Raw genomic sequence first — 9923 nt, 5'->3', positions numbered from 1 at the left:
TTTAATTCTTTAATCTCTTTGCTATGGCTTTATGGGAGACAGAATTATTATCTGCTTCTTGACTTTGGGCTTGGCTCTATGACTTTTAAGTGAATGGGTTATGAAGGGCTCCAGAATATGCCACTGTAAAATATACCACTTTGGCATAAGGATTATTTGGAGCCAGGAGACAATTGAGAATCAACAAATGCAGGAAAAGTTATCTGTCCTCCCCTTAGCTGCCTAAAATCAGGGCAAAAATTTCCTTTGTGAAGGTGGCATAAATTTCCCTCCGTCTCCTGCACCAGGATGAGGAGAGTGACTCTTGTCACTGGAGAGCTGACACTGAAATGAGTCTGCACAAACAAACCTAACTAGTCAACCCTTTTCTTCCACTAGGATCCTGTAATTTATTCCCACAATTTATTGACCCGAGAAGTCCAAACCCTCTTTCTTTTGTCTAATCACTTCTCTATAATTTTTTTGCCCTTTGTTATAATGGTATATAGGCTGCCAAGTCTAACCACTTATTTGGGTTATCACTTCTTTTCTGTGAAGTCCCTGTGTACCTAAAATTAAACATATTAATACAACTTGTATTCCTCTTTCTTTCTTAATCTGTATATTGTCAGTTTAATTGTCAGGCTCCAGCCACTAAACATGAGAGGGTAAAATAAAAGTTATTTGCCCTCCTCTACAGATGTTAGTGGATCTGATGCAAGCAAATATTTGAAATGTGCTTGTATAATTAACCTGGCTCCCTTGAACTCCTACTTTTCACCATGAGAAGAATATGTTTTGGATAGCTCCTGTCCAAGAAGGAAGGAGGGATATGTGGAGCAGACTTGGATCTAATTCATAGCCTTGAGTCAAGCACATCTGAACTCGATCTGTATTAGTAAAATACGGTTGCCCTATAGACGCATGAGCAAGAAATATGTGCTTATTGTTGAATGCCATTGAGATTTGTGCAGGTGTTTGCTATGTAGCATTATTGTGATAGTGGCTAAGTGATACGCTATTATGGCAGAGTACTTAAGCCTTTAGTTATTATATTTCTCACTGAAATAATCCAACAAGTTGAAGTCTTATCAGTTAGACCTACTATATAATTGAACTTCTCAACAAGTTGGCATTATCATTTACAAGTCGCCATGGTGATCACGAGATAACTTTCTCTTTGGGGTAAAGGGAATGGTAACTTTACTTTTTGAAACAATACTATGATTTTAAAATTCTGGTTTTGTATACTTTTCAAATGGTGTCTCTTTAATAGGGGTTTCACTTTTTCAGAGAGTGATCATCATCAGCTGTACATGAGAAGCTACTTTTTCAAAAGATTGTTCGAATATACTTGGGAGTTGTTCACAGTATGGTAGATCCACTGCTTTTAGTCTTCAGTAGCTTTTGTTCTTCAAGAGCTCATCTTGATTGCTTAAGAGTTGTGGTTCTATCATTTTCTTTGCAAGAAACTGTTTCTGAGTAGACTATAAAATAAAAGAAAATGTGTCTTATTTCCTGTGATCCTTTAGTGTGAATTCGAACAACAAATTCTAATCTTGGTAAAAGAAGAAAAATATTTTGTTAATCTATTTCAAATTCACAAGGAGTTACATTATGAAATGTTCAGTCTTCCAAGTGAGAGAAGAGCTTTATCCGTTCCTGACAGGGCACTGATAAATGGTTCAAATACATGGCATTTTTAGTTTTCAAACTCATTCTGTATAGATGATAATTTGCTAATGTATTATGTAGAAATGATGAATTATACTGTTACACGCAACACTTCTGGAATAATGTTTCTAAGAAATTTAAACTTATTCAAGTGATATTACATTTACTATATCAATTTTGGGAAAAAAAGACCTATAAAGAACAAGAACTAATAGCATAATTTATTTAATATGTGTAGGCTTTAAAATTAAAATGAAGGACAGGAGGGCAGAGCAAGATAGCAGAATAGAAGCCTGCAGGAGCAGTTCATACCGCTGCAGGAACACCAAGTTTTAACAGCCGTCTACATACAGAAAAGTACCATCACAAGGACAAAAAATCAGGTGAGCAATCACAGTAGCTCATTTTAACTTCCTATCATTGAAAGAGGCATTGAGGAGGGTCAGGGAGACAGTCTTGAGTCACCGGTGTACCCCCAACCCCTCGCCTGCAGCAACTATGGGTCACCGAGAGAGAGGAGTCTGTGCACTTGAAGGAGAGACCACTCTGACTGGGTGACATCACATTGTACCCAGTGCTGCCCTGTTATAGCAGAGAGCAAAGCCATGCTGCTCAGCCAGTGTCCACACATGGAAGGAACATTTGGATTAGGCCTAGCCAGAGGGGAATTGCCCATTCCATCAGTTGGACTCGAGTTTCTCAGCAAGCCTCGCCACTGCAGACCGAAGTGCCCTGGCGTCCTAGGTAAACTCGAAAGGCAGTCTATAACACAGGGACTGAAATTCCTAGGCAACTCTTAATGCTGGGCTGGGCTCCGAGCCAGAGGACTAGGGTGGCACGTGACCTAGAAAGGCTAAAGGAGTCCTTGTATCATCCCTCCCCCACCCCCAGCAGTGTGGCTCACAGCAAAAAGTGTATTCTTCCTTCTGTTTAAGGGGAGGAGAGTGAAGAGTAAAGAGGTCTTTGTTTTGCATCTTGGATACCAGCTCAACCACAATAGAATAGGGCACTGGACAGTCATGAGGCCCCTATTCCAGGCCTCAGCTCTTATACTACATATCTAGATATTCCTGCTAGGAAACCTATAGCCATGAAGAGAAGGACCTGGTCCTGTCAGGATTCATCACCTATGACTAAAGAGCTCTTGGGACATGAGTAACCAGCAGTGATACCCAGGTAGTACACCATGGGCCTTGGGGTCTGAGATGTGCTGACTACAGGTGTGACCCAGTACATTCCCAGGTATGATGGCTATGGTGAAAGACTCCTTCTGTTTGAGAGAAGCAGAGGGAGAAAAGTAAAGAGGACTTTGTCTTGCACTTTAGGTACCATACAAAAACCAGTAGCATTTCTATATGTCAACAGTGAAAAATCGGAAAAATAAAAGAAATAAAAAAGTAGGAATTAACCAGGTGAAAGTTCTCAACAATGAAAACTGTAAAACATTGATGAAAAAATTGAAGAGGACACCCCCACCCAAAAAAAGGAAAAAATATTCCATGTTCATTGGTTGGAAGAATCAATATTGTTAAAATGTCCATACTACCCAAAGTAATATACAGATTCAATATAATCCCTATCAAAGTACCAGTGATGTTCTGCACAGAAATAGACAAAACAACCCTAAAATTTATGTGGACTACAAAAGACCCAGAATAGCCAAAGCTATCCTAAGCAAAAAGAATGAAACTTGAGGAATCATATTACCTGACTTCTAATTATACTACAGAGCTATAGTAACCCAAAAAGCATGGTTATGGCATAAAACAGACACACAAATAAATGGAACAGAATAGAGACCCAGAAACAAATCCACACACCTACAGTGAACGTATTTTTGACAAAGGTGCCAAGAGCATACACTGGGCAAAGACAATCTCTTCAATAAATGGTGCTGGGAAAACTGGATATCCATATGCAAAAGAATGGAATTAGACCCCTATCTCTCACCATATAAAAAAATCAAATCAAAGTGAATTAAAGACTTAAATCTAAGACCCAAAAATATGAAACTCCTACAAGGAAACATTGAGGAAAATCTCCAGGACATTGGTCTGGGCAAAAATTTCTTGAGCAATAACCCACAAGCACAAGCAACCAAAGCAAAAATGGACAAATGGGATCACATCAAATTAAAAAGCTTCTGCACAGCAAAGGATACAATCAACAAAGTGAAGAGACAACGCACAGAATGGGAGAAAATATTTGCAAACTACCCATCTGACAAGGGATTAACCAGAATATATAAAGACCTTAAGCAACTCTATAAGAAAAAAAATTTGATACCTATCCATATTGATATATATGGATATTTTAAATACTATTCCATTATTTGTATGTACTCAAATGCATTTAACTAGTTCATATTGATAGAGCATTTAGGATGTTTGTGTGTGTGTATGTGTGTGTGTGTTTTCTGTTACAAAAATGCTACATAAAGCACACATTTCAGGAATCTTCAGTTACTTAAATAAATGTAGGACAAACTCTTTGAAGTGGAATTGTGGGATCAAAAGTACATAACTTTAAAATCTTGATAGATACTGCCGAGTTGTCCTTCTAAATGTTTCTAACTATTTATACTCCCACAGACAGTGTATGAGAGTGCCTCTGTTTCCCGCCAACCTCAGCAACAATTAATATTAGCAGGCTTATAAATCTTTGGCAACCCAATAGGTGAAAAATCACTTCTAATTATTGTTTTAATTTGTTTCATTTAGTGCCAGTCATATGTACTTCTTTTCTGTGACCAAATTCTTCATTCTTAGCTTTTGCCCATTTTACTTTATGGTCGTCTTGTTGATTTATAATGGCTCTTTATATTAGGGATGTTATGCCTTTGTCATAAATGACACAAATGCAGGCCTTTTATATTTGTATATAAATAAAAAAAGCTTTTCATCTTAAAAAAAAGAAAAAAAGAAAAAACCCTAATAATCCAATCTAAAAATGGGCAAAAGATCTAGACATTTCTCAGAAGAAGACATACAGAAGAAGGCAAACAGACATATGAAAAGGTGCTCAATATCACTGATCATCAAAGAAATGCAAATTGAAACTATAATGAGCTATCATCCCACCCCACTTAAAATGCCTTATATCCAAAAGACAGGCAATAACAAATGCTGGAGAGGATGTGGAGAAAAAGTGAATCCTGGTTCACTGTTGGTGGGAATGTAAATTGGTACAACTATGAAGAACAGTTTGGAGGTTCCTTAAAATACTAAAAATAGAGCTACCATATGATCCAGCAACTCCACTTCTGGGTATATACCCAAAAGAAGGGAAATCAGTATATCAAAGCAATACCTGCACTCCCATGTTTGTTGCAGCACTATTCGCAATAGCCAAGATTTGGAAACAACCTAAGTGTCCATCAGCAAATGAATGATTGAAGAAAACGTGGTACATACATACAATGGAGTAGTGTTCAGCCATAAAAAAGAATGAGAGCCTGTCATTTGCAAAAACATGGATGGAATTGAAGGTCATTATGTTAAGTGAAATAAGCCAGGCACAGAAAGACAAACATCACATTTTCTCACTTATTTGTGGGATCTAAAAATCAAAACAATTGGACACATGGAGATAGAAAGTAGAAGAATGGTTACCAGAGGCTGGAAAAGGTAGTGGGGGTTGGGGGAAAGGTAGGGATGGTGAAAGGGTACAAAAAAGATTTAGAAAGAATGAATACTGCGTAGTATTTGATAGCCCAGCAGGGAGACTATAGTCAAAATAATTTGATTGTATATTTAAAAATAACTAAAAGAATATAATTGGATTGTTTGCAACACAAACGATAAATACTTGAGGGAAATTGATACTCCATTTTCCATAATGTGATTATTACACATTGCATACCTGTATCAAAATATCTCATATACCCCATTACACCTACTGTATACCCACAAAATTAAAAAATTAAAAAAATGAAGACCAAACTTCTGATCAGTATTTTGTGTTGAATTGTGTCCCTCAAGAAGATATGTTGAAATCCTAATTTCCAGTAGNGCATACCTGTATCAAAATATCTCATATACCCCATTACACCTACTGTATACCCACAAAATTAAAAAATTAAAAAAATGAAGACCAAACTTCTGATCAGTATTTTGTGTTGAATTGTGTCCCTCAAGAAGATATGTTGAAATCCTAATTTCCAGTAGCTCAGAATGTGACTTCATTTGGAAATAGGGTGATTGCTGATGTAATTAATTAAGATGAGGTCATGCTGGAGTAGAGTGAGTCCTTACTCCGGTATAATCAGCACACTTATAAGAAGACAATGTAAAGACATAGAGGAAGAGTGCCATATGATAAGAGAGGCAGAGATTGGAGTTTTGCTGTTCCAAGTCAAGGAATGCCAAGGACTACTGATGACATCAGAAGCTCAGAGAAAGACATGGAATAGATTCTCCCTCAGAGCATTTGAGAGAGCATACTCTTGCTGACACCCTGACTTTGGACTTCTTGCCTCCAGAACTGTGAGACAATAAATATCTGTTGTTTTAAGTCACCTAGTTTGTGGTAATTTGTTATGGCAGCCCTAGGAAGCTCATACCATCAGTATTTAATATTTAAAGGTATAAGCACAAAGACAAAGAAATGAAATAATAGCTAGAGCTATAAAACAGCAGCATCACAAAAATCATGTTTGGATAGTATTTCAAAATAGCCTTTCTCTTTACACAGATAGTACATAGCTATTATTGGTGGAATTGAAGATAAAGCAAAAAAGGAAGGAAGGAAGGAAGGAAAGAAGGAAGGAAAGAAAGAAAGAGGAATAAAAAAAGAAACTAGAGATTACCACATTTTCTAAACCCAGGGATAATCACTGTTAAATTTTGTGGAATAGCCTGCTAGCATTTCTATGCAAAATGGATAATTTTTCCCCAAACAGAATTATACTATACACATTGGCTTTGTAACAAGTTCTTATCTTTAACACGTCATCTTAAACATGCCATTATTTTTAACTCAGAAAAATCAATTATTTATGCTTCTAATTGAGATTCATTAAGTACTTTACAAAATGCTTCCATAGCCATTATCTTATTTGATAATGAAGGGACATGAATGAAGACAGCTAGAGAAGAGTGGCATGTAGCTTATTTGCCCTCAGTTGGGGAATAAAGTTTTCGGGGATAAATATTTGTTCACCACTTGGGTTAAACTGAAGACTAGGGGAAAGAATTTAGTTTTTATTTACTATTGTCTACTCCTTCCTTTGTCCTAAAGCTTGAAAATTAGCTGATGGAGAGCCCAACATGATAGAAACATAGAAGATTGTGGAGTAAAAAGAATCCTGGCTGGGCACGGCGGCTCACGTCTGTTATCACAGCACTTTGGGAGGCCAAGGCTGGCGAATCACAAGGTCAGGAGATCGAGACCATGCTGGCCAACATGGTGAAACCACATCTGTACTAAAAATACAAAAATTAGCTGGATGTGGTGGTGAATGACTGTAATCCCAGCTACTTGGGAGGCTGAGGAAGGAGAATCGCTTGAACCAGGGAGTTGGAGGTTGCAGTGAGCTGAGATCATGCCATTGCACTACAGCCTGGCAACACAGTGAGACTCCATCTCAAAAAAAAAAAAAAAAAAGAGAATCCGGATGCTCATTTATTACTTTACATTCATATTATGTGGCCATGAAAAATTGTGTAGAATAATATAGATTCTCAGCAAAAAATTGTGTAGAATGTTGTAGATCCTCAACAAAAAATTGTGTATTATGTTGTAGATCCTCAACAAAATACTAGCAAATCAGATTCAGCAGCACATTAAGACAGTTATGTACCATATTCCAGTGGGATTTATCCCTGAGTTGCAAGGATGGTTCAATTTACACAAATTAATAAATGTGACACACCATATTAATAGAACAAATGTGACACACCACATTAATAGAACAATTTACACAAATTAAATGTGACATACCACATTAATAGAACATTAAAATCATATGAACACTCAATAGATGCAGAAAAAGCATCTGACAAAATTCCACATCCTTTCTTTTCTTTTCTTTTTTTTTGAGACAAAGTCTCACTCTGTCACCTAGGCTGGAGTGCAGTGGCATGATGTTGGCTCACTGCAACCTCTGCCTCCTGGGTTCAAGCGATTCTCGTGCCTCAGCCTCCTGAGTAGCTAGGATTACAGGCACCCACCACCATGCCCAGCTAATTTTGTATTTTAGTAGAGACAGGGTTTCACCATGTTGGCCAGGCTGGTCTCAAACTCCTGACCTCAGGTGATCCACCCGCCTCGGCCTCCCAAAGTGCTGGGATTACAGGCGTGAACTACCATGCCTGGCCAAAATTCCACATCCTTTCATAATAAAAACTCTCAACAAATTAGATATAGAATGAATGTATCTGGACATAAAGTGATATATGAGAAGACCATAGCTAACGTCACATTCAAGGTAAACCCCTAAAATTTGTGTGAAACCAATAAAGTCCCTGAATAGTCAAAGAAATTTTGAGAAAGAACAAATGTGAAGGCACCACACGTCCTAATTTCTAACTATATTATAAAGCCATAGTAATCAAAACAGTATGGTCCTAGCAGAAAAACAGACCAATGAAAGAAAATAGACATCCCGGAAATAAACCCACATATATTTGATTGACTAATCTTTGACAAGAGTGCCAAGAACATACAATGGAATAAAGTTAGTTTTTCAATAAATGGTGTTGGGACAACTGGATATCCACATGCAGAAGAATGAAATTGGACTCTTTTACCATATGCAAAAACAAACTCAAGATGGGATAAAGACTTAGTTATAAGACATGAAACTGTAAAATTGCTAGAAGAAAACAGAAGAAGAGCTCCATGACACTGATCTGGGCAATTATTTTTTGGATGTGATCCCATAAGCATAGGCAACAAAATAAAAAATAGACAAATGGGATTACATAAAATTAAATGGCTTCTGCACAGCCAAGGAAACCATACACAGAGTAAAGAGATAACCCACAGAGTGGGAGAAAATATTTGTAAACCATATATCTGATAAGGGGTTAATATCTAAAATATGTAAGGAATTCACATGACTCAATAGCAAGAAAACCCAATTAAAAAATGGGCAAAGGATCTGAATAGACATTTTTCAAAAGAAGACATCCAAATGACCGAGAGGTATATGAAAAAATACTCAACATCACTAATCAACAAGGAAATGCAAATTAAATCACAGTGACATATCACCTCATACCTGTTAGAATGGCTAGTACCAAAAAGCCAAAAAAAGTGTTGGTGAAGATGCAGAGAAAAGGGAACCCTTGTACACAGTTGGTGGGAATGTGAATTGGTACAGTCATTATGGAAAACAGTATGGCAATTCTTCAAAAAATTAAAAATAGATATACCAAATACCATATGATCCAGTATTCCTACTTCTGGGTATATCTCTGAAGGAAACAAAATTAGTATCTCAAAGAGATATCTGAATTTGCATGTTCATTGCAGCATTATACATAATAGCCAAGATATAGAAAAAACTTAAGTGCCTGTCAATGGATGAATGGATAAAGAAATTGTGATACACACACGAAAGAAACTTCAAAAAGTTCATGGAAAATGCATATTATGAAAAGACTATGCATAGATTTCATTTTTTTGCACCCAAATAAACTCATAATGACTTGTTATAACATATCTGAACAGGATCTAATTTGAGGCACTAAGAAGGATAAGACAGTTTGAAAAGTACCCCTATCAGAATGACATGAATTCTGCTATAATTGAAGTAAGAACAAGCATCAAATTTATGGTAAAGCTTGGGTGGAAGAATGATGAAATCACTGGTACTTTACCAAAAATGTATGAGGACAATGCCCCAAGAATTCAGCAGTTTACAAATGGATAACTCACTTTAAGAATGAGGCAATGTTGAAACTTACCACAGTTGACTATCCACATTAATTTTTGAGGAAAAAGTTAATCTTGTTCATGCACTTATTGAAGAGGACTGGTGATTAAGAGCAGAAACAGGCCAGGCGTGGTGCCTCACGCCTGTAATCCCAGCACTTTGGGAGGCTGAGGCGGGCAGATCACGAGGTCAGGAGTTCGAGACCAGTCTGGCCAACACAGTGAAACCCCATCTCTACTAAAAATACAAAAAATTAGCCAAGTGTGGTGGTGTGCACCTGTGATCCCAGCTACTTGGGAGGCTGAGGCAGGAGAATCATGTGAACCCGGGAGGCGGAGGTTGTAGTGAGCCAAGATCGTGCCATCGCACTCCAGCCCAGGTGACAGTGCGA

The sequence above is a fragment of the Rhinopithecus bieti genome, unplaced genomic scaffold (genome assembly GCF_001698545.2).
Source record: "Rhinopithecus bieti isolate Rb0 unplaced genomic scaffold, ASM169854v2 scaffold_9981, whole genome shotgun sequence".
NCBI lineage: Eukaryota > Metazoa > Chordata > Mammalia > Primates > Cercopithecidae > Rhinopithecus > Rhinopithecus bieti.
The sequence above is the reverse complement of the archived record's forward strand: the minus strand, read 5'-3'. Positions refer to the sequence as shown.